Source organism: Lampetra planeri, chromosome 82, assembly GCF_965212315.1.
Source record: "Lampetra planeri chromosome 82, kcLamPlan1.2.h2, whole genome shotgun sequence".
In the NCBI taxonomy this organism is placed as follows: domain Eukaryota; kingdom Metazoa; phylum Chordata; class Hyperoartia; order Petromyzontiformes; family Petromyzontidae; genus Lampetra; species Lampetra planeri.
In genome coordinates this window covers 4,216,109-4,242,974 of record NC_136186.1, presented here as the reverse complement: position 1 = coordinate 4,242,974, position 26,866 = coordinate 4,216,109, and the positions used below count along the sequence as shown (strand labels likewise).

The 26,866-nt window shown below is 43.1% G+C and overlaps 1 pseudogene across 1 annotated transcript; it reads right to left on the bottom strand.

Annotated features, from left to right (window-relative positions):
- Nucleotides 1–4,573: 4,573 nt before the first annotated feature.
- On the bottom strand, nt 4,574–23,333 carry LOC144738437 (uncharacterized; annotated as a pseudogene). Its single transcript, XR_013589264.1, has 2 exons — nt 17,262–23,333; nt 4,574–8,559 (listed from the first exon to the last, which is right to left on the bottom strand). The product of XR_013589264.1 is annotated as an uncharacterized LOC144738437 (transcript).
- Between the last annotated feature and the right edge of the window lie 3,533 nt (nt 23,334–26,866).

Below are 26,866 nucleotides of genomic sequence, written 5' to 3'. Positions count from 1 at the left end.
ACTTATCAATCATGTTTGCTGGCGGTGATAATCAAACTAATTGTTGAGTTCCTAATGCAGTGAAATAACTGCACCACAGCTCCCGACAAAAATAAACTCTTAAATACACATACATTTCACATGCATCATTAACATATATAAACAAAAATCCACCATTCATGACGAATTGCAAGTAACCTTATCCCAGTGCTAATGCCATGATAGGTGAAATTTAAGGCCATGTAAGTGTGGATTCCTTGTCAGCAGGTAATGGGAATGATCCAGGTGTCAAGGGATGACTGACAGATGAACCAGCTGCGCTCCCCACTGTCTTGCTGGGTTTTAGGAACCCAGCGTACCACGTATTCATGATGGCGTCGCTCTTCCGACCGCATCGTTGTTGCAGAGAAAATATCTATTAACTGCCCTGCAGCATACCTCACGGACCTCCTTCACAGAGGCCAATCTTGACACTGCCGGCACCAGTCATTGGCAGGTCCAATCGCCTGCCAAAAAGACTCTCGATAATATTCTATATTGATATCTTAAGGATCTGTAAGCTTCTAATACAATATAGTCTGGTTGCATCGAGGATGAATCATAGGCAGGCCAGCCTTCATTGTATAAGCCAGCAGAGATGGTAATTTAAATAAGTTCATATTCTGAATCCACAGAGTAATATCTGTGGCCAAGAAGAATCACAGCTTTATTCGTTAGTTTCTAAAAATGCTTGTCCTGGTGAGGGTCGCGGTGGCAGCATGCTGAGAAGGGCAGTCCAGGCCTCCCTTTCCCTGGCGACAGACTATAGCTCCTCCTGGGGAATTCCCAAGCATTCCCAGGCCAGCCGAGTGACATTGTCCCGCCAGCGTGTCCTGGGCCAGCCCTGGGGTCTTCGACCCAGTGGGACGTATACACTATGAGATCTCTTTTACCAGTGGAAAAATATAGTAGTAGGTTTTTACCCTTTTAAACTGGTAAAGGTGTCAGTTGTGTACCAGTTTAAAAGGGTAAAAACCTACTACCAGTGGGACGTATCTGGTAGAGTTCCAGGGGGAGTCTATTGGGGGGCATCCTTACATATATTCTATATTGATATCACCCCTAGAGCCAGGCCCAGGGGTTGTGTTCACCAACAAGCACCACGTGGCCGCGTGATGGCTAAGGGGTGCAATGCTGTGCGTCAAACATCCGCAGGATGAAGGGTGAGGAGCGGGTGCGATTCCAGTATGGCAGGGAGAAGGATGGTCTCAGGTATCAGTTTTGTTGCCAGATAAATGGGTAAAAAAAACTATTATCATATTTTGCTACTGGCAAAGGAGGTTCCAATGGTGTAAATGCTTACCCGAGCTCAACTACTCTGATGGTGCTTGTCTTTGAGTTGTACACCTTTTGGCGTCATATGGGCCAACACCATGTGAGACTAGGCTCTAAGAAAAGCTGTCTCGGGTGTAGCCCAATCAATTTCAAGGACAGTGCATACATTATCAGAGTTATGTTTTTGTTTGCATTCTGACCGCAGGTATTGTGGTCAATGCAAACATGACTCCTTGAAAAAAAGGTGTCAGTTGTGTTGCCAGATAAAAGAGTAAAAACCCAATTATCATATTTTGCTAGTGGCAAAGGAGGTTCCAATAAAAAAAAAATTCACGTTTCGACTTCAACACGAGCAATCATCAGGGTGTGAAAAACACAGCAAGAAAATTTGAAAAAAAATTCCAAAATTTTCTTGCTGTTTTTCATACCTAAAGTCACGTAGAAGAAAAACAATAAAAGAAACAAAATTCTCACGACGTTTTGACTGCAACACGAGCAATCAGTCAGGTGTGAAAAACACAGTAAGACAATTTTCCAAAATTTTCAATACATTTCTTGCTGTTTTTCACACCTAAAGTCACGTAGAAGAAAAAAAAACAAAAAAATTCTCACATTTCGACTGCAACACGTATTACTTTATTTTCCTTCTCCGTGACTTTACCGAAAGAACCAATAATATCTTAACACCTATTTTGTTGCCAGAGAAGGGGAAAAACCTCTTCTTATATGTTGCTACTGGCAAAGGAGGTCCCATGAAGTAGTTAGCCAGATGAAGACGAATTAGACTTAAGCAGAGAATTAAAGCAAATGCAATCAGGCGAGGGCAGGAGGCAAGGCCCCGCGTGGCTAGGCCCCGCGTTGTAATGTTCCAACCTGGACATCGATTCCATACTCGCTGCTACTCAATTGATATCCCTACGAGAGAGAGACGGAGAGAGGCTCTACCTGGGTAAACAACCACCACAACAACCACGATGTTAACTTCTCACCTCGGATCTGTAATAGCGCGCGCGGTGCAGCAGCTTCCCGCTATAAAGTGACGTCACGCGGCAGCAAGCGGTGACATGACGTCACTGGCGGGCTTGAACACAATCCCCTCCATATTCTTAGGTTTTTTCGGTAAAGTCACGTAGGTAAATCAAAATTAATGAAAATAAAATAAAACAAAAATCACGACGTTTCGGAGGCAAACGGAACGTCGTGATTTTTTGTTTAATTTTCATTAATTTTGATGTTTTACCTACGTGACTTTACCGAAAAAACCTAAGAATATGAATCCTTGCAGTCACGAAAGCTTCAAATCTAGAACAATTCCCTCCCCCAACGAGCGGCGGTGTAACTGAATAAATTATGTTAATGAGACGGTCTCCTGTGTAGTGATGAGCCGTAAATGTTGAACTTGTCGCAATGAAATAGCGATATTTATGAATAATTTATGTTAATTAACCGCCAGTTGATAGTTTCAGTTTCATTTATTAGGTACTAGCAGGAAGCACCCGGCGTTGCCCGGGGGAAACATTTATTGAAAAACTTCTAAAAAAACTTATAAACATAACAAATACAAATGAAAAAAAATTTAGATTTTCATCTTATTCATAAAATTTATACAAATTTCTATATTTTTTAAATAAATTTAAATAAAACCCAACGCGCGGTGGAAAATAAACTTGCGGCTCGCCCGTCAAGATTTGATTCTTTAGATAGCGCAAAGGAATCGAAGGTTGTAAATGTATTTAGAATCGGCTTATTCCGTTTGATCGATACCACAAACGCTCAGAAGATATCGATTCTCGCCACACACTTCATGGTCATTCCCCCCCACCCCCCCCAAAATACAAATGTTTATTTTTTTATAATTTTTGCATGGTGTACATTTTGCAAAGTACCACATGGAAAATTTCAAGTTTGTTGCATGTCGGGAAGTACGCTAAACATTTTAAACAGACAACACATTCACAAATGTTCCTTTTATATATAGAAGACTAGCTTGACTACCCGGCTTCGCCCGGGACTTGGATTCACCACGCCCTGCCGCCTTTGTCTCCCCAGTAGCGATGTTCACACACCACATCAGTTACTCGTTTGAGGCTGAGTCGACCTAGGGGAAGCCCAGGACCAGTAAAAATAATCGTTGTGGCCGTGAGCGGGAATCAAACTCGAGTCGCCGGGTTCGGAGCGCAGCACGCTCACCACACACCATCTCTAAAACACACAGAAGTGAGATGGCTTTCTAAAGGTAGATCACTGGCCAGAGTTTTTGAGTTGCGAGAGCCACTCCAGAGATATCTTTAAGAAAAACAGTCACCACTGGCAGCACATTTCAGAGACACAGAATGGGTCGCAAAACTTGCTCACTTGTGACATATTCAGCCTGCTCAACGTACTCAATCTGTCATGTCAGGGGAGATCGACAACTCTGTCCAATTCGGCAGATAAAGTGGCTGCATTCAAAGCCAAACTGGAATTATGGGGGCAACGAGTGAACATTGGAACTTTTGGCAAGTTTCAAACACTAGCAGAGATTTTGAAAGAGACTGAGCCAGAGCCGTTCTCCCAGCTGGTGCATTAAAACCTATCTCAGCTTTTAAAAGAGTTTGAGCGTGACTTCCCAACCACAAAAGACCCCCGAACTGGGAATAGACCCGCGACCCATTTGTGAATAAGCCAGGTGAATTGACTGTCTGTGATAGAAGAGGATCAACTGCTTGATATCGCAAATGAAGGTGGCCTTTAAAGTATGTTTGAGACAACTTCAAATCTCTATACGTTCTGGATTAAAGTCAAGGCGGAATATCCTGAGATTGTCACAAAAGCACTGAAAAGCCTGCTTCCATTTCCAACATCCTATCTTTGTGAAGCAGGGTTTTCTGCAGTGACAGCAACCAAAACGAGATTATGGAGTAGACTGGACATAAGCAACACACTTCGGGTGTCACCGTCTCCCATCACCCCTAGATGGGACCATCTAGTTACAGGAAAACAAGCTCAGGGCTCCCACTGATTCTGCATTATGGCGAGTTGTATAATTATTTCATATTACAATGTAATAATAATATAAATAAAGTGCTCAATAAATATGTTCTTGAATCATCATGAAACCATCCCTGCACCCACCCGCTGGTCCGTGAAAAAATCGTCTTCTTACTAATCGTGATAACACAAAGATTCTCGCTTTAACTTTTACTGATTATGTTTTAGTGTAATTCAGATCTCGCCGAAGGATACAGTTCTTACAATTAAAATCATTATGCATGAACTTAGGAAGGAACCACTCAGACACTTCTGTGTTAAGCAACTTTAATTTCTAAACAAAAACATAACACTCTAATATGCGAACTCTTATGCTTGGAATTGTCAACACTGTACTCCTGGAGATGTGCTCCTCATTGATCCGTACATTTACCCTCAATGATTACGGTGTTAAACTGGGTAACAGAGCAATCGGTTAATTCCTCAGAGTAACGCGAGCATAGGAAAAGTCATTTAAAATAATGTGACGATATTCATACGAACGGCAATAAAGAAACATGTCCCGAATGCAAAAGTAGACCTTAATGAATTCATTGGTAGATTATGTAATTAACTAAATGTCTTGGAACAATGGTGTGCGGCAGTGTGCCTGCTTCAGCAAATGCGTATCAATTGGCTAAGGCTTCAATAAAATCGCGGGCAAAATTCGGTGATCAAAATGAAAGATTTCAACACAATAGTCTCTCTGTGAGTGTGTGGATTCGTAACGTAGGTTTCTAAACGTTTAGTTTCGTCAATGAATTCATCGGTACAGTTAAAATTAACAAAAAGAACGACTAAAAAACTTCTCAACGACCGTATCCACGTGACTCAATGGGCAGCAATGTTCTTCACTATCAGCTAATACTTGACACACTTTTATCATTATTCTTATTATTATGTCTCGGTATGTGCGGTATGTGTGTTTGGTGGTTTTGTCTCCTTGATCAATTCTACGCGTCAGGTAGACGCTGGATGATACGTGGTATGCGAGTGTGGGGGAGGGTCATATACACAGCTTCCTCGCTCTCTCTCTCGCTCGGCGGCAGCTGGAGCTGCTGCCCACTGCTGGATGAAGAGTAGGCACGACGCTCGACGTCGACGGTGCGCGATGATTCCGTCGTCAGATAGCGCCCGCAGCTCGTCTGCTAGTCGCCGTTCCTCACTCTTGTCTTGGTTCACAGCTGGTGCTGGTCGGTGTGTGTAGGTCGAACCCACGGCGCTCTCCTCTTCCTCATGGGCGGCTGGTCAGGCTCTTTCCCCTGCTGGATGAGCTGAGTCGGCATGATGCTTGTCTTTGAAGGTGCTCGACAGCGCTCCCCGCTTGCCTGCTGGCAGCTGACACCCTTGCTCGATGGCGCTGCTGCGCTCTCTCTCCGGATCCGTGCTCTCTGGCGATGCCTGGTTGCGTGTGCAGCTGGTTCTCTACGATGCCGGCTTGGTCGATAATTGGACTTTCACCCTTTCTCCCGGTTGATTACTCGTCGTTGCTCGACACTCTATCTCTCGGGCTGCAGCTGCTCGTGGGAGCTGGCACTCAGTGTAGAATAACTTTGAGCGATACTTCTTCTGTCAGCGCCGAGCTCGTACTCGGTGACCAATTGCTACTTGGCAAGCCTCTTCATCCTTGGTTGATTGCAGAGTCCCACCCCAGAGCTTGCAGCTTGCAGTAAGTCAACTCTTTGCGTTGATTTCGTAGACTCGTGGCTTCTGCTGGTGCAGCTCGTTGACGATGTGCCAGTCACGGGGGCAGGTTCCCCGGAGCCTGCCGATCGCAGCTGCTCATGGGAGCTGGAACTCTCTCTCAAAACTTTTGAATTGTATTCGCACACCTCTTAAAAACTGTGAAGGCTTATTACAATACAAATTATCGCAATCCTTGACTTTGCAAGCAACTCAAAACATCAGGAGAAAGGTAGAATAAAACTCAGCGATACTCTGTCGGTCCATGCCGAACTCAGCACAGAGCATTACCTCGCCCCTCTTCTCTGCGAGACACAACACCCATTGTTGATCTCGAGGCCATGCCCCAGAGTCTGCCCGTCGCAGTACTCTCTGTCGCTTGTAGTCTTCTGTAACTCGCAGTAGTCTCGATGTATGGGTCATGCCTCTGTTTTTACGTGAAATTCTCTCCCCTCGGATCGCCGTGTGGTTAGTCATAAGGACACAACATATGCATTGTCTTTGAAACTGATTGGTCCACACCAGAGACAGCTTTCTTTCGAGCCTAGTATCAAACGGTGTTAATCCAGAGGACGCCAATAGGCGTGCTCTTTGAGTGTTTGTGATGAGATGATACCAAACTCCGAGTTGCTGAGGCAATTAAGCAAGCAACATTATATTATTATAATATAGTGAATGCTTGGGAGCTTATTGGCTCTCGCTCCTAGTTAGAGATCTACCCAACCCACAGGTCCGCAAATACTGACCGCTCTTACTCTGCAGGTTGAACCTAGGAATGGAGTGTTCAACTTCTTAAAGGCCTGTGACAAATGTGAATCTATTGGAGCTTCATTGTCTTAATCTTACACATCTACAGGTTCTCCATTTGACTTTGTATTGTCTAAGAAGTCCACCCACACCTCCACTTCCACAAACTGCTGGGAGTTGCCTCGTTCTGCCTCACAGTCAGAATTCTCCTGCTGCTTTACATTGCCTCCATTGATGTGAAGGTCCGATTTTGGAGTTGAATGTTCATCTTAACATTTTACCTTCACTTCTTCGCTCTTCACTGTCACTTCTTGGCTCTTCACTGTCGCCTCTTCACATTTCACCTGGATATATTTCATAGTGTCCAAGCTGGAATTTACTTCAGGTTCTTTTTTCAGGAGGGATGGGCTCATTGCAGCACTCTGACTTTCACAAGTCGATTTCAGACTACACTCCTTGGGGGTCTTCTGATGCCTGTGTGTTCTCTGGTGGCTATGAAGCTGTGGTGACTGTGCAAACGCCTTCCCACACAGAGTGCACTGGAATAGGTTTTCTCCTGTGTGTGTTCTCTGGTGTATTTTAAGATAATATGAACTTGCAAATGCCTTCCCACACACACTGCACTTGAAGGGGTTCTCTCCTTTGTGCGTTCTCTGGTGGATTTTAAGATTAGATGACTGTGAAAATGCCATCTCACAAACACTGCACTTGAAGGGTTTATCTCCTGTGTGTATTCTCTGGTGTATTTTAAGATAAGACGAACTTGAAAATGCCTTCCCACACACACTGCACTTAAAGGGCTTCTCTCCTGTGTGCATTCTCTGGTGCATTTTAAGATGTGATGATTGTGAAAATGCCATCTCACACACACTGCACTTGAAGGGGTTCTCTCCTTTGTGCGTTCTCTGGTGTCTATGAAGCTGCGTTGAATGTGCAAACGCCTTCCCGCACATAGTGCACTTGAAGGGTTTCTCTCCTGTGTGTATTCTCTGGTGTATTTTATTATAATAAAAATTTGAAAATGCCTTCCCACACACACTGCACTTGAAGGGTTCATCTCCTGTGTGTATTCTCTGGTGGATTTTAAGATAAGACGAACTTGAAGATGCCTTCCCACACACACTACACCTGAAGGGTTTCTCTCCTGTGTGTGTTCTCTGGTGGATCTGAAAACCTGATGACCATGTAAATGCCTTCTCACACACAGTGCACTTGAAGAGTTTCTCTCCTGTGTGTGTTCTCTGGTGTTTTTTAAGATTTGATGAACTTGAAAATGCCTTCTCACACACACTGCACTTGAAGGGGTTCTCTCCTGTGTGTGTTCTCTGGTGTTCTTTAAGATTTGATGAACTTGAAAATGCCTTCCCACACACAGTGCACTTGAAGGGTTTCTCTCCTGTGTGCATTCTCTGGTGGATTTTAAGACTAGATGACTGTGAAAATGCCATCTCACACACACTGCACTTGAAGGGTTTATCTCCTGTGTGTGTTCTCTGGTGTATTTTAAGATCAGATGAACTTGAAAATGCCTTCCAACACACAGTGCACTTGAAGGGTTTCTCACCTGTGTGAGTTCTCTGGTGTATTTTAAGATAAGATGAACTTGACAATGCCTTCCCACACACAGTGCACGTGCAGGGTTTCTCTCCTGTGTGTATTCTCTGGTGTTTTTTAAGATAAGATGAACTTCAAAATGCCTTCTCACACACACTGCACTTGAAGGGGTTCTCTCCTGTGTGTGTTCTCTGGTGTATTTTAAGATAAGATGAATCTTTAAATGCCTTCCCACAGACAGTGCACTTGAAGGGTTTCTCTCCCGTTGGAGATCTCTGGTCCTGTGTAAAATTTCCAGTGCAATCCATGCTTTTTGCATACTGGTCCCATTGTTGTCTTTTTCTACTGAGCCGCGCTGAGTGCCTTTGCTCCATCAGACCAATTCTGCAGAGGAAGCATCAGAAGAAGCATCAGCTGCAGACAGAAAAAAATGTCCACACCATCTTCATGAGTATCGAGGCAAAGAGGAATGAATATATACACAGTCACACATGACTTACACGTCTATATTTATCCATATCTTCAAGATCATCCCCAATTCATCACACGGGCTGTTAAGGCACACAAAGAGAGGGCAAAAGGTTATGAATATGCCTGGAAGCCCTAGTATCTTCAAAATAAATGTTAACCCAAAACACCAAGCACACAATTTAGGCTGCCTGGCTGCAAAAGTAGTATTTATAAAAGCAAAATTCAGCTCATATAGGAAAGGCTTTTGGGAATAATGCTATTTGTATTATGCAGAAATGCATAAATAAATTTTCAATCGTGACTTTAGAGGTGTGAAGTCAGGCTCAGATTTTCTTGAATGCTTGGATGAACAGATCTAACTTCAGCAGCATAAGTTCCAGAGAGAAACTTATATAAACGATTGTTTTGATTTAACCTCCATGTTCAATAGTGAATATAATTTACTGCAAATACAAACTTGACACTGTCACACACTGGCATGGTAAAAAGTGGTGGTGTGTCCAGAACCATGCCTGGCCGCCTTCATCGGCTCAGTATTGACGCTTCCTCCCTTCACCATGTAATTAATTTAAGATCAATCAACATAGCAGAGACCCACAAGCAGTTCAGCTTTCACTTATCAATCATGTTTGATGTCGGTGATAATCAAACTAATTGTTGAGTTCCTAATGCAGTGAAATAACTGCACCACAGCTCCCCACAAAGATAAACTCTTAAATACACATACATTTCACATGCATCATTAACATATATAAACAAAAATCCACCATTCATGACGAATTGCAAGTAACCTTATCCCAGTGCTAATGCCATGATAGGTGAAATTTAAGGCCATGTAAGTGTGGATTCCTTGTCAGCAGGTAATGGGAATGATCCAGGTGTCAAGGGATGACTGGCAGATGAACCAGCTGTGCTCCCCACTGTCTTGCTGGGTTTTAGGAACCCAGCGTACCACGTATTCATGATGGCGTCGCTCTTCCGACCGCATCGTTGTTGCAGAGAAAATATCTATTAACTGCCCTGCAGCATACCTCACGGACCTCCTTCACAGAGGCCAATCTTGACACTGCCGGCACCAGTCATTGGCAGGTCCAATCGCCTGCCAAAAGACTCTAGATTATATTCTAAAATGATATCTTAAGGATCTGTAAGCTTCTAATACAATATAGTCTGGTTGCATCGAGGATGAATCATAGGCAGGCCAGCCTTCATTGTATAAGCCAGCAGAGATGGTAATTTAAATCAGTTCATATTCTGAACCACAGAGTAATATCTGTGGCCAAGAAGAATCACAGCTTTATTCGTTAGTTTCTAAAAATGCTTGTCCTGGTGAGGGTCGCGGTGGCAGCATGCTGAGAAGGGCAGTCCAGGCCTCCCTTTCCCTGGCGACAGACTATAGCTCCTCCTGGGGAATTCCCAAGCATTCCCAGGCCAGCCGAGTGACATTGTCCCGCCAGCGTGTCCTGGGCCAGCCCTGGGGTCTTTGACCCAGTGGGACGTATACACTATGAGATCTCTTTTACCAGTGGAAAAATATAGTAGTAGGTTTTTACCCTTTTAAACTGGTAAAGGTGTCAGTTTTGTACCAGTTTAAAAGGGTAAAAACCTACTAACAGTGGGACGTGTCTGGTAGAGTTCAAGGGGGAGTCTTTTGGGGGGCATCCTTACATATGTTCTATATTGATATCACCCCTAGAGCCAGGCCCAGGGGTTGTGTTCACCAACAAGCACCTCGTGGCCGCGTGATGGCTAAGGGGTGCAATGCTGTGCGTCAAACATCCGCAGGATGAAGGATGAGGAGCGGGTGCGATTCCAGTATGGCAGGGAGGATGGTCTCAGGTATCAGTTTTGTTGCCAGATAAATGGGTAAAAAAACTATTATCATATTTTGCTACTGGCAAAGGAGGTTCCAATGGTGTAAATGCTTACCCCGAGCTCAACTACTCTGATGGTGCTTGTCTTTGAGTTGTACACCTTTTGGCGTCATCTGGTCCAACATCATGTGAGACTAGGCTCTAAGAAAAGCTGTCTCGGGTGTGGCCCAATAAATTTCAAGGACAGTGCATACATTATCAGAGTTATGTTTTTTGTTTGCATTCTGACCGCAGGTATTGTGGTCAATGCAAACATGACTCCTTGAAAAAAAGGTGTCAGTTGTGTTGCCAGATAAAAGAGTAAAAACCCAATTATTATATTTTGCTAGTGGCAAAGGAGGTTCCAATAAAAACATGTTTCACGTTTCGACTGCAACACGAGCAATCATCAGGGTGTGAAAAACACAGCAAGAAAATTTGAAAAAAAATTCCTAAATTTTCTCACTGTTTTTCATCCCTAAAGTCACGTAGAAGAAAAACTTAATAAAAGAAAAAAAATTCTCACGACGTTTTGACTGCAACACGAGCAATCATAGTCAGGTGTAAAAAACACAGCAAGACAATTTTCCAAAATTTTCAATACATTTCTTGCTGTTTTTCACACCTAAAGTCACGTAGAAGAAAAAAAAATAAAAAATTATCACATTTCGACTACAACACGTATTACTTTATTATTTTCCTTCTCCGTGACTTTACCGAAAGAACCAATAATATCTTAACACCTATTTTGTTGCCAGAGAAGGGGAAAAACCTCTTCTATGTTGCTACTGGCAAAGGAGGTCGCATGAAGTAGTGAGCCAGATGAAGACGAATTAAACTTAAGCAGAGGATCAAAGCAAATGCAATCAGGCGAGGGCAGGAGGCAAGGCCCCGCGTGGCTAGGCCCCGCGTTGTAAAGTTCCAACCTGGACATCAATTCCATACTCGCTGCTACTCAATTGATATCCCTACGAGAGACGGAGAGAGGCTCTACCTGGGTAAACAACAACAACCACCACGACAACAACAACCACGATGTTAACGTCTCACCTTGGATCTGTAATAGCGCGCGCGGTGCAGCAGCTTCCCGCTATAAAGTGACGTCACGCGGCAACAAGCGGTGACATGACGTCACTGGCGGGCTTGAACACAATCCCCTCCCCCAACGAGCGGCGGTGTAACTGAATACATTATGTTAATGAACCGCCAGTTCATAGTTTCAGTTTCATTTATTAGGTACTAGCGGGAAGCACCCGGCGTTGCCCGGGGGAAACATTTATTGAAAAACTTCTCAAAAAACTTAAAAACATAACATATACAAATGAAAAAAAATGTGATTTTCATCTTATTCATAAAATTTATACAAATTTGTATAATTTTTTTTATAAATTTAAATAAAACCCAACGCGCGGTGGAAAATAAACTTGCGGCTCGCCCGTCAAGATTTGATTCTTTAGATAGCGCAAAGGAATCGAAGGTTGTAAATGTATTTAAAATCGGCTTATTCCGTTTGATCGATACCACAAACGCCCAGCAGATATCGATTCTCGCCACACACTTCATGGTCATTCCCCCCCCCCCCCCCCAAAATACAAATGTTTATTTTTTATAATTTTTGCATTGTGTACATTTTGCAAAGTACCACATGGAAAATTTCAAGTTTGTTGCATGTCGGGAAGTACGCTAAACATTTTGAACAGACAACACATTCACAAATTTTCCTTTTATATATAGAAGACTAGCTTGACTACCCGGCTTCGCCCGGGACTTGGATTCACCACGCCCTGCCGCCTTTGTCTCCCCAGTGGCGATGTTCACACACCACATCAGTTACTCGTTTGAGGCTGAGTCGACCTAGGGGAAGCCCAGGACCAGTAAAAATAATCGTGGTGGCCGTGAGCGGGAATAGAACTCGGGTCGCCAGGTTCGTAGCGCAGCGCGCTCACCACACATCATCTCTAAAACACACAGAAGTGAGATGGCTTTCTAAAGGTAGATCACTGGCCAGAGTTTTTGAGTTGCGAGAGCCACTCCAGAGATATCTTTAGAAAAACAGTCAACACTGGCAGCATATTTCAGTGACACAGAATGGGTCGCAAAACTTGTTCACTTGTGACATATTCAGCCTGCTCAACGTACTCAATCTGTCATTTCAGGAGAGATCGACAACTCTGTTCAATTCGGCAGATAAAGTGGCTGCATTCAAAGCCAAACTGGAATTATGGGGGCGACGAGTGAACATTGGAACTTTTGACATGTTTCAAACACTAGCAGAGATTTTGAAAGAGACTGAGCCAGGGCCTTTCTCCCAGCTGGTGCATTAAAACCTATCTCAGCTTTTAAAAGAGTTTGAGCTTTACTTCCCAACCACAAAAGACCCCCGAACTGGGAAGGAATGGACCCGCGACCCATTTGTGAATAAGCCAGGTGAATCGACTTTGTCTGTGCTAGAAGAGGATCAACTGCTTGAGATCGCAAATGAAGGTGGCCTTAAAAGTATGTTTGAGACAACTTCAAATCTCGATACGTTCTGGATTAAAGTCAAGGCGGAATATCCTGAGATTGCCACAAAAGCACAGAAAAGCCTGCTTCCATTTCCAACGTCCTATCTTTGTGAAGCAGGGATTTCTGCAGTGACAGCAACCAAAACGAGAATATGGTAGCAGACTGGACATAGGCAACACAATTCGGGTGTCACGGTCTCCCATCACCCCCAGATGGGACCATCTCGTTACAGGAAAACGAGCTCAGGGCTCCCACTAGGCCTCGGCAAGGTAAGGTAAATTACCTTTTTTACCAGGTAAAAAGGTAAAGGTTTCGACATGCCAAGGGGTAAGGTAAGGGTAGGTTAAAGGTAGCTCAGAAGAATTACCCGGTAGGGTAAAGGTAGCGCGAATAATTACCCGGTAACTACAGTACCTTGTTTACCGCTAAAAGCTCCGTGGCACAGTCCGTGGCCTCTATTTTAATTTGCGATAATTGATGTCGGACCAGATGGGGACGGTCCACGTTCTTGAGGTAGAGGTACTAGAGGATGAGGTCGAGGATAACAGCAATGGCATTTTTGGGATTGCTGCGAACAGCAATCGAAAAAGGCAGCGGCATGCGCTCCCGTGGGAGCACACGCAAGTGGTTTTCCACCCACACGAACTCGTCGGGGTGGAAAGCCCACCTCAAGAAGCACAACGTGCTCGCCCCAGGCAGCGAGCTCGGAACGTCAGCGTCGGCTGCCTGAAGGTTCCGTATAACTGGGCTGGATCGGCGCGGGATCTTATTGCCTGTCGTTCGTCCGAGGACGATGGCAATGACGAACTTGATCAGGTTGTTGATGAGATCGCCATCGACCAAGACGACTGGGTTATGGAGGACGTTGTCGTCGACAGCCTCAACGCCCGATTCGAGAATATTCTATATGAATAAAGCGCTCTACCTAGCATTTATCGTTATACACCTTTGTCATGTGTTGTACCCCAGTAATTTCCCTGTAATCGGGAAATTTGTATGGGATAAGGGTAAAAGGTAGGGTAAAGGTAGGCTCGTTTCTTTTTACCTTTTACCTTACCTGCTAAAGGGTAAAAGGTAGGGGAGAGCGATTGTATTGTGGTAAGGTAAAAGGTAAGGTAAAGGTAGTCTTTTTTTTACCGTTTAACTTTTACCTTACCTTGGCGAGGGCTAGCTCCCATTGATTCTGCATTATGGCGAGTTGTATCATTATTTCATATTACAATGTAATAATATAAATAAAGTGCACAATAAATATAATGCGCTTGAATCATCAGGAAACCATCCCCCCCCCCCCCCCCGCTGGTCCGTGAAAAAAATGTCTTCTAACTAATCGTGATAATACAAAGATTCTCGCTGTAACTTTTACTGATTATGTTTTAGTGTAATTCTATCAGGTCTCAGAATTCAGATCTCGCCGAAGGATACAGTTCTTATAATTAAGTTCATTATGCATGAACTTAGGAAGGAACCACTCAGACACTTCTGTGTTTAGCAACTTTAATTTATAAACAAAAACATAACACTCTAATATGCGAACTCTTATGCTTGGAATTGTCAACACAGTACTCCTGGAGATGTGCTCCTCATTGATCCGTACATATAACCCTCAATGATGACGTTGTTAAACTGGGTAACAGAGCAATCGGTTAATTTCTCAGAGTAACGCGAGCATATACGGCGATAGGAAAAAGTCCGTAAAAGTAAATGTGACGATATTCATACGAACAGCAATAAAAAAACATGTCCCGAATGCAAAAGTAGACCTCAATTAATTAATTGGTAGATTATGTAATTAACTAAACGTCTTGGAACAATGGTGTTCGACAGTGTGCCTGCTTCAGCAAATGCTTATCAAATGGCTAAGGCTTCAATAAATTCGCGGGCAAGATTCTGTGATCAAAATAAATATTTCAACACAATAGTCTCCCTGTGAGTGTGTGGTTTCGTAATGTAGGCTTCTAAATGTTTAGTTTCGTCAATGAATTCATCGGTACAGTTAAAATTAACAAAAAGAACGACTAAAATACTTCTAAATGACCGTATCCACGTGACTCAATGGGCAGCAATGTTCTTCACTATCAGCTAATACTTGACACACTTTTATCATTATTCTTATTATAACGTCTCGGTATGTGCGGTACGTGTGTGTTTGGTGGTTTTGTCTCCTTGATCAATTCTATGCGTCAGGTAGACGCTGGATGATACGTGGTATGCGAGTGTGGGGGAGGGTCATATACACAGCTTCCTCGCTCTCTCTCTCGCTCGGCGGCAGCTGGAGCTGCTGCCCACTGCTGGATGAAGAGTCGGCACGACGCTCGACGTCGACGGTGCGCGATGATTCCGTCGTCAGATAGCGCCCGCAGCTCGTCTGCTAGTCGCCGTTCCTCACTCTTGTCTTGGTTCACAGCTGGTGCTGGTCGGTGTGTGTAGGTCGAACCCACACGGCGCTCTCCTCTTCCTCACGGGCGGCTGGTCAGGCTCTTTCCCCTGCTGGATGAGCTGAGTCGGCACGATGCTTGTCTTTGAAGGTGCTCGACAGCGCTCGCCGCTCGTCTGCTGGCAGCTGACACCCTTGCTCGGTGGCGCTGCTGCGCTCTCTCTCCGGATCCGTGCTCTCTGGCGATGCCTGGTTGCGCGTGCAGCTGGTTCTCTACGATGCCGGCTTGGTCGATAATTGGACTTTCACCCTTTCTCCCGGTTGATTGCTCGTCGTTACTCGACACTCTATCTCTCGGGCTGCAGCTGCTCGTGGGAGCTGGCACTCAGTGTAGAATAACTTTGAGCGATACTTCTTCTGTCAGCGCCGAGCTCGTACTCAGTGACCAATTGCTACTCGGCAAGCCTCATCCTTGGTTGATTGCAGAATTCCCACCCCAGAGCTTGCTGCTTGCAGTAAGTAACTCTTTGTGTTGATTTCGTAGACTCGTGGCTTCTGCAGCTCGTTGACGATGTGCCAGTCACGGGGGCAGGTTCCCCGGAGCCTGCCGATCGCAGCTGCTCGTGGGAGCTGGAACTCACTCTCAAAACTTGTAAATTGTATTTGCACACATCTTAAACAACTGTGAAAGCTTAGTACAATACAACTTATCGCAATCCTTGACTTTGCAAGCGACTCAAAACATCAGGATAAATGTAGAATAAAACTCTCAGCGATACTCTGTCGGTCCATGCCGAACTCAGCACCGAGCATCACCTCGCCCCCTCTTCTCTGCGAGACACAATACCCATTGTTGATCTCGAGGCCATGCCCCGGAGTCTGCCCGTCACAGTACTCTCTGTCGCTTGTAGTCTTCTGTAACTTGCAGTAGTCTCGATGAATGGGTCGTGCCTCTGTTTTTACGTGAAATTATCTCCCCTCGAATCACCATGTGGTTAGTCATAGGAAACAACATATACATTGTCTTTGAAACTGATTGGTCCACACCAGAGACAGCTTTCTTTCAAGCCTGGTATCAAACGGTGTTAACCTAGAGGACTCCAAAAGGCGTGCTCTTCGAGTGTTTGTGATGAGATATGATACAAAACTCCGAGTTGTTGAGGCGATTAAGTAAGCACCATATAAATGCTAATATTATTATAACATAGTGAATGCTTGGGAGCTTATTGGCTCTCGCTCCTAGTTAGAGATCTACCCCACTCACAGGTCCGCAAATACTGACCGCTCTTACTCTGCAGGTTGAACCTAGGAATGGAGTGTTCAACTTAACGTTCTTTTCAATAAAGGCCTGTGACAAATGTGAATCTATTGGAGCTGCATTGTCTCAAGCTTATACATCTACAGGTTCTCCATTTGACTTTGTATTGTCTAAGAAGTCCACCCACACCTCCACTTCCACAAACTGCTGGGAGTTGCCTCGCTCTGCCTCACAGTCAGAATTCTCCTCCTGCTTCACGTTGCCTCCATTGATGTGAAGGTCCGATTTTGGAGTTGAATGTTCATCTTCACATTTGACCTTCACTTCTTCGCTCTTCACTGTCACTTCTTCGCTCTTCACCGTCGCCTCTTCAAATTTCACCTTGATACATTTCATAGTGTCCAAGCTGGAATTTACTTCTGGTACTTTTTTCAGGAGGGATGGGCTCATTGCAGCACTTTGACTTTCACAAGTCGATTTCAGACTACACTCCTTGGGGGTCTTCTGATGCCTGTGTGTTCTCTGGTGTCTATGAAGCTGTTGTGACTGTGCAAACGCCTTCCCGCACAGAGTGCACTTGAAAGGTTTCTCTCCTGTGTGTGTTCTCTGGTGTATTTTAAGATTTGATGAATGTGAAAATGCCTTCCCACACACAGTGCACTTGAAGGGTTTCTCTCCTGTGTGTGTTCTCTGGTGTTTTTTAAGATAAGATGAACTTGAAAATGCCTTCCCACACACACTACAATTGAAGGGTTTCTCTCCTGTGTGTGTTCTCTGGTGTATTTTAAGATAACATGAACTTGAAAATGCCTTCTCACACACAGTGCACTTGAAGGCATTTTCTCCTGTGTGTGTTCTCTGGTGTATTTTAAAAGAAGATGAACTTGAAAATGCCTTCCCACACACACTACACTTGAAGGGTTTCTCTCCTGTGTGTGTTCTCTGGTGTATTTTAAGATAAGACGAACTTGAAAATGCCTTCCCACACACACTACACCTGAAGGCATTATCTCCCGTGTGTGTTCTCTGGTGGATCTGTAAACCTGATGTCCATGCAAATGCCTTCTCACACACAGTGCACTTGAAGGGTTTCTCTCCTGTGTGTGTTCTCTGGTGTATTTTAAGATAAGATGAACTTGAAAGTGCCTTCCCACACACAGTGCACTTGAAGTGTTTCTCTCCTGTGTGTGTTCTCTGGTGGCTATGAAGCTGTGGTGACTGTGCAAATGCCTTCCCACACACAGTGCACTTGAAGGCTTTCTCTCCTGTGTGTGTTCTATGGTGTTTTTTAAGATAAAATGAACTTGACAATGCCTTCCCACACACAGTGCACTTGAAGGGTTTCTCTACGGTGTGTGTTCTCTGGTGTATTTTAAGAGCAGATGAAAATGAAAATGCCTTCCCACATATACTACACCTGAAGGGTTTCTCTCCTGTGTGTGTTCTCTGGTGTATTTTAAGAGCAGATGAAAATGAAAATGCCTTCCCACATATACTACACCTGAAGGGTTTCTCTCCTGTGTGTGTTCTCTGGTGTTTTTTAAAAGCAGATGAATCTGAAAATGCCTTCCCACACACACTACACCTAAAGGGTTTCTCTCCTGTGTGTGTTCTCTGGTGTATTTTAAGATAAAATGAAGTTGAAAATGCCTTCCCACACACAGTGCACTTGAAGGGTTTCTCTACGGTGTGTGTTCTCTGGTGTATTTTAAGAGCAGATGAAAATGAAAATGCATTCCCACATATACTACACATGAAGGGTTTCGCTCTTGTGTGTGTTCTCTGGTGTTTTTTAAGAGCAGATGAAAATGAAAATGCCTTCCCACACACACTACACCTGAAGGGTTTCTCTTCTGTGTGTGTTCTCTGGTGTTTTTTAAAAGCAGATGAATCTGAAAATGCCTTCCCACACACACTACACCTAAAGGGTTTCTCTCCTGTGTGTGTTCTCTGGTGTATTTTAAGATAAGATGAACTTAAAAATGCCATCTCACACACACTGCACTTGAAGGCCTTCTCTCCCATTGGAGATCTCTGGTCCTGTGTAAAATTTCCAGTAGAATCCATGCTATTTTCATACTGGTCCCATTGTTGTCTTTGTCTACCGAGCCGCGCTGAGTGCCTTTGCTCCATCAGACCAATTCTGCAGAGGAAGCATCAGAAGAAGCATCAGCTGCAGACAGAAAAAAATTGTCCACACCATCTTCATCAGTATCGAGGCACAGAGGAGTGAATATATACAGTCACACATGACTTACACGTCTATATTTATTCATATATTCAGGATTATCCCCAATTCATCACACCGGCTGTTAAGGCACACAATGAGAGGGCAAAAGGTTATAAATATGCCTGGAAGCACTAGCATCTTCAAAATAAATGTTAACCCAAAACACCAAGCACACAATTTCGGCAGCATGGCTGCAAAAGTAGTATTTATACAAGCAAAATTCAGCTCACATAGCAAAGGCTGTTGGTAATAATACTATTTGTATTATGCAGAAATGCATAAATAAATGTTCAATCGTGACTTTAGAGGTGTGAAGTCAGGCTGAGATTTTCTTGAATGCTTGGATGAACAGATCTAACTTCAGCAGCATATGTGCTGTTAATTTCCTGTTTCCATTCTTCCAAAAAGTTCCAGAGAGAAACTAAAATAAACGATTGTTTTGATTTAACCTCCATGTTCAATAGTGAATATAATTTACTGCAAATACAAACTTGACACTGTCACACACTGGCATGGTAAAAAGTGGTGGTGTGTCCAGAACCATGCCTGGCCGCCTTCATCGGCTCAGTATTGACGCTTCCTCCCTTAACCATGTAATTAATTTAAGATCAATCAACATAGCAGAGGCCCACAAGCAGTTCAGCTTTCACTTATCAATTATGTTTGATGTCGGTGATAATCAAACTAATTGTTGAGTTCCTAATGCAGTGAAATAACTGCACCACAGCTTCCCACAAAGAACTCTTAAATATACATACATTTCACATGCATCATTAACATATATAAACAAAAATCCACCATTCATGACAAATTGCAAGTAACCTTATCTCAGTGCTAATGCCATGATAGGTGCAATTTAAGGCCATGTAAGTGTGGATTCCTTGTCAGCAGGTAATGGGAATGATCCAGGTGTCAAGGGATGACTGGCAGATGAACCAGCTGTGCTCCCCACTGTCTTGCTGGGTTTTATGAACCCAGCGTTCCACCTATTCATGTGGGCGTCGCTCTTCCGACTTCATCGTTGTTGCAGAGAAAATATATATTAACTACCCTGCAGCATACCTCACGGACCTCCTCCACAGAGGCCAATCTTGACACTGCCGGCACCAGTCATCGGCAGTCCGATCGCCTGCCAAAGAGACTCAAGATTATATTCTATATTGATATCTTAAGGATTTGTAAGCTTCTAATACAATAAAGTCTGGTTGCATGAATCATAGGCAGGCCAGCCTTCATTGTATAAGCCAGCAGAGATGGTAATTTAAATAAGTTCATATTCTGAATCCACACAGTAATATCTGTGGCCAAGAAGAATCACAGCTTTATTCGTTAGTTTCTAAAAAAATAACCCGTAAAAACAAAGTTTTTCACTATAAATCCTTAATATGCGTGGCATCGGTTTTATTTTATTATTCATTTCTGTTTTTTTGAGTAAGAGTTTCATTTTTATCACATTGGTATTTTAAATTAAATATGAATTATTTTTTTCCTAAAAAGTGGAAAATTTTGGAAAAAAAATTTCACGAAAAGAAATTGTCACACACAACGAGTCTGTGTGGAAAATGTCAGCTCGATTGGATCACGGGAAGTGGGTTAAAAAACGACCGAAAGATTTGCACGGTCGTAAGCGCGCAAGCAAGCAAGCAAGTGAACTTACTATAAAGGATTTAAAAATGCTTGTCCTGGTGAGGGTCGCGGTGGCAGCATGCTGAGAAGGGCAGTCCAGGCCTCCCTTTTCCTGGCGACAGACTCTAGCTCATCCTGGGGAATTCCCAAGCATTCCCAGGCCAGCTGAGCGACATAGTCCCACCAGCGTGTCCTGGGCCAGCCCTGGAGTCTTCGACCCAGCGGGACGTGTCTGGTAGAGTTCCAGGGGGAGTCTATTGGGGGGCATCCTTACATATATTCTATATTGATATCACCCCTAGAGCCAGGCCCAGGGGTTGTGTTCACCAACAAGCGCCTGGTGGCCGCGTGATGGCTAAGTGGTGCAATCCTGTGCGTCAAACATCCGCAGGATGAAGGGTGAGGGGCGGGTGCGATTCCAGTATGGCAGGGAGAAGGATGGTCTCGGGTGTCAGTTTTGTTGGCAGATAAAAGGGTAAAAAAAACAATTATCATATTTTGCTACTGGCAAAGGAGGTTCCAATGGTGTAAATGCTTTACCCCGAGCTCTCATACTCTGATGGTGCATTGTCTTTGAGTTGTGCGCCTTTTGGTCCAACACCATGTGAGACTAGGCTCTAAGAAAAGCTGTCTCGGGTGTGAACCAATCAATTTCAAGGACAGTGCATACATTATCAGAGTTGTGTTTTTGTTTGCATTCTGACCGAAGGTATTGTGGTCAATGCAAACATGACTCCTTGTAAAAAGAAGTGTCAGTTTTGTTGCCAGATTAAAGGGTACAAAAGACAATTATCATATTTTGCTACTGGCAAAGGAGGTTCCAATGGTGCATTGGGAGCTTCTCAAACTACGTAGTTATTTCAATCTTAATTTTGGAGCTTTCTTGACTGCAGGAATGATTCTTTGGTTCTTTCGGTAAAGTCACATATAAAGATGAAATAATAAATTAAATAATAGCATACGACATTTCGATTGCAACACAAGCAATCATCATCAGGTATAATGAAATAGCAACATAAAAGATTGCTAAGTTAGAATTTAAGTGTGAAAATTCCAAAGAAAGGCAAAACATAAAACAAAAGGAACGGAGACACACAGACAGAGCAGAACATAAGAACGACAAAAAACGAGCGTAGACAGAAAAAAGTACACTAAATATACAGGCAGAGAGAGAGAACAATAAAACCCAAAATTAAGATTGAACCACTTCTACGGGCAAGTTCTAAGTTTACCTTTTTCTCTCTCTCTGGGTTTTTTGCTCTCTCTCTCTGCCTGTATATTTAGTGTACTTTTTTCTGTCTACACTCGTTTTTTGTCGTTCTTATGTTCTGCTCTGTGTGTCTCCGTTCCTCTTGTTTTTTATGTTTTGTCTTTCTTTGGAATTTTCACACTTAAATTTTAACTTAGCAATCTTTGAAATACGTAATCGACCAGGCTATTCGTTAATTGTGTTGACCGACTCTCTGTGTCGTATTACATAACATTTCGATATTTTGCTAGGTTATTTAATTTAGTGTGTTCTTTCTCCCTCTCTCCAAATGTTCAAGCCTGCGTACTCTACTACGCGTTTCTTCGTACTCATTGACATGTTAATTTTTTCTCTAACCCCTCCCTCTCTCTGCCTCCGCCCCCCTCTGTCTATTTAAGGCCACCCCACAGAGACGATCCCCCCTCTCTGTACCTGTGTTGCTCTATGTATCTTGGTGATATCTGTCTGCTTATATGTCTGTCTATAGTTTTCTGGTTAGATTTTGTTGCTATTTCATTATACCTGATGATGATTGCTTGTGTTGCAATCGAAACGTCGTATGCTATTATTTAATTTATTATTTTATCTTAAAACGTGACTTTCGAAAGAACCAAAGAATACGTAGTTATTTATTGATTTAAAGCTTTCGTGACTGCAGGAATTAATACTCTTTGGGTCTTTCGGTCAAGTCGCGTACATAGAAAATAATAGATCCCGATGTTTCGATCGCAATACAAGCAATCGTCGTCAGGTGAGAGAGAAAGCTGCTGAGACAAGGTCTTATATAGGCCTGAGATGGGTGCATCAAGGTAGGTGGGCGGAGCTAGAGATGGTCCAACCAATTGAAATAAACACGAAGAAACCGTATACAAAAAATATCCCAAGACAAAAAATAGTACAAATCTGTAAATAATAAAAGGGGTAAAACCTCTTCTTATATTTTGCTACTGGGAAAGGAGGTCCCATGATGTAGCTGCTCACCCCGAGCCGTCATTGTTCTGATGGTGGCGTTGTCTTTGTGCTGTGTACGCCTTTTGGCGCTGTCCTCTGGTCGAACACCGTTTGAGACTAGGCTTGAAAGAAAGCCGTCTCTGATGTGGACCAATCAGTTTCATAGACAATGCACAGATTATCACAGCATGTGTTTTGTTTGCATATTGATCGCGAGTATATTGTGGTTAATGCAGACACGATTCCTTGCAAGAGGTTTCAGTTCGAAGTTTTAACATCTTAACACCTAAATTTAGATTTGAAGCTTTCCTGACTGCAGGGATTCATATTCTTGGTTCTTTTGGTAAAGTCATCAGGTAGAAGCGAAATAAAAAAATAATAAAAATATAAAACAATTAAAATTTCTCACGACGTTTCGATTGCAACACGAGCAATCATCGTCAGGTGTTAAAAACACAGCAAGAAAATTTTCTAAACATTTCTTCCTGTTTTTCACACCTAAAGTCACGTAGAAGAAAAACAATTTAAAAAACAATTCTCACGACGATTCGACTCCAACACGAGCAATCAGGTGTGAAAAACAGCAAGAAATTTACCAACAAATTTCCAAAAAAATCTTGCTGTTTTTCACACCTAAAGTCACGTAGAAGAAAAACAATAAAATAAAACAATTCTCACGACGTTTCGACTGCAACACGAGCAATCATCGTCAGCTGTGAAATCCACAGCAATAAATTGTATTACTTTATTATTTCCCTTCTACGTGACTTTACCGAAAGAACCAAGAATATCTTAACACCTGTTTCAGTTGTCAGAAAAGGGGAAAAACCTCTTCTTATATTTTGCTACTGGGAAAGGAGGTCCCATGAAGTAGTGAGCCAGATGAAGACGAATTAAACTTAAGCAGAGGATTAAAGCAAATGCAATCAGGCGAGGGCAGGAGGCAAGGCCCCGCGTGGCTAGGCCCCGCGTTGTAATGTTCCAACCTGGACATCGATTCCATACTCGCTGCGACTCAATTGATATCCCTACGAGAGAGAGACGGAGAGAGGCTCTACCTGGGTAAACAACAACAACCACCACGACAAGAACAACAACCACGATGTAAACTTCTCACCTTGGATCTGTAAGAGCGCGCGCGGTGCATCAGCTTCCCGCTATAAAGTGACGTTACGCGGCAGCAAGCGGTGACATGACGTCACTAGCGGGCTTGAACACACAATCCCCTCCCCCAACGAGCAGCGGTGTAACTGAATAAATTATGTTAATGAGACGGTCTCATGTGTAGTGATGAGGCGTGGATGTTGAACTTGTAGCAATGAAATAACGATATTTATGAATAAATTATGTTAATTAACCGCCAGTTTATAGTTTCAGTTTCATTTATTAGGTACTAGCGGGAAGCACCCGGCGTTGCCCGGGGGAAATATTTATTGAAAAACTTCTCAAAAAACTTAAAAACATAACATATACAAATGAAATTTTTTATTTATTTTCATCTTATTCATAAAATGAATACAAATTTTTATTCTTTTTTATAAATTTTAATAAAACCCAACGCGCGGTAGAAAATAAACTTGCGGCTCGCCCGTCAAGATTTGATTCTTTAGATAGCGCAAAGGAATCGAAGGTTGTAAATGTATTTAGAATCGGCTTATTCAGTTTGATCGATACCACAAACGCTCAGCAGATATCGATTCTCGCCACACACTTCATGGTCATCCCCCCCCCCCCCCCAAAATACAAATGTTTATTTTTTTTATAATTTTTGCATGGTGTACGTTTTGCAAAGTACCACAAGGAAAATTTCAAGTTTGTTGCATGTCGGGAAGTACGCTAAACATTTTGAACAGACAACACATTCACAAATTTTCCTTTTATACATAGAAGACTAGCTTGACTACCCGGCTTCGCCCGGGACTTGGATTCACTACGCCCGGCCGCCTTTGTCTCCCCAGTGGCGATGTTCACACACCACATCAGATACTCGTTTGAGGCTGAGTCGACCTAGGGGAAGCCCAGGACCAGTAAAAATAATCGTTGTGGACGTGAGCGGGAATCAAACTCGGGTCGCCGGGTTCGGAGCGCAGCACGCTCACCACACATCATCTCTAAAACACAGAAGTGAGATGGCTTTCCAAAGGTAGATCACTGGCCAGAGTTTTTGAGTTGCGAGAGCCACTCCAGAGATATCTTTTAAAAAAACAGTCACCACTGGCAGCACATTTCAGTGACACAGAATGGGTCGCAAAACTTGCTCACTTGTGTGACATTCAGCCTGCTCAACGTACTCAATGTGTCATTTCAGGGGAGATCGACAACTCTTTTCAATTCGGCAGATAAAGTGGCTGCATTCAAAGCCAAACTGGAATTATGGGGGCGACGAGTGAACATTGGAACTTTTGACATATTTCAAACACTAGCAGAGATTTTGAAAGAGACTGAGCCAGGGCCTTTCTCCTAGCTGGTGCATTAAAACCTATCTCAGCTTTTAAAAGAGTTTGAACATTACTTCCCAACCACAAAAGACCCCGAACTGGGAAGGAATGGACCCGCGACCCATTTGTGAATAAGCCAGGTGAATCGACTTTGTCTGTGCTAGAAGAGGATCAACTGCTTGAGATCGCAAATGAAGGTGGCCTTAAAAGTATGTTTGAGACAACTTCAAATCTCGATACGTTCTGGATTAAAGTCAAGGCGGGATATCCTGATATTGTCACAAAAGCACTGAAAAGCCTGCTTCCATTTCCAACATCCTATCTTTGTGAAGCAGGGTTTTCTGCAGTGACAGCAACCAAAACGAGTTTATGGAGTAGACTGTACATAGGCAACACTTATCAGGTGTCACCATCTCCCATCACCCCCAGATGAGACCATCTTGTTACGGGAAAACAAGCTCTGGGCTCCCACTGATTCTGCATTATGGTGAGTTGTATAATTATTTCATATTACAATGTAATAAAAACATAAATAAAGTGCACAATAAATATATTGCGTTTGAATCATCATGAAACCATCCCCCCCCCCCCCCGTGAAAAAATTACTAATCGTGATAAAACAAAGATTCTCGCTGATTATGTTTTAGTGTAATTCTATCAGGTCTCAGAATTCAGATCTCGCCGAAGGGAACAGTTCTTATAATTAAGATCATTATGCATTAACTTAGGAAGGAACCACTCAGACCCTTTATTCTTTGGTTCTTTTCGGTTAAGTCACGTCTAAAAATAAAATAATAAATTAAAATAACATATTACGACGTTTCGATTGCAACACAAGCAATCATCATCAGGTATAAAAGAAATAGCAACAAAAAATCTAACTAGAAAACTATAGACAGACATACAAGCAGACAGACATCACAACGGCACACAGAGAGAGGACACACATCGGCACAAAGAGAGGGGTTGTCTCTATGACGGTCCCTTAAATATAGAGAGGGGGGACGAGAACGGAGAGAGGGAGGGGGCAGAGAGAATTAGCATATCAATGAGTGTACGCCAACGTACTGCTGCTGCTGCAAGTAAGATGACAATGTGGAACGCGCACGCAAAATTGAAAACTAGGAGACAGGCACACGAAAATTAAATAACCCAGCAAAATATCGAAATGTGATGTAATACAACACAGAGAGTCGGTTAACACACAATTAACGCATAGCCTGGTTGATTACGTGTTTCAAAATTTGCTAAGTTAGAATTTTAAGTGTGAAAATTTCAAAGAGAGGACACAGGCAGAGAGAACAAATAGCCAGAAAGAAAAAGGATACGCTTAAAACTTCCCCGTAGAAGTGGTTCAATCTTAATTTAGGAGCTTTCGTGACTGCAGGAATTATTCTTTGGTTCTTTTCGGTTAAGTCACGTCTAAAAATAAAATAATAAATTAAAATAACATATTACGACGTTTCGATTGCAACACAAGCAATCATCATCAGGTATAAAAGAAATAGCAACAAAAAATCTAACTAGAAAACTATAGACAGACATACAAGCAGACAGACATCACAACGGCACACAGAGAGAGGACACACATCGGCACAAAGAGAGGGGTTGTCTCTATGACG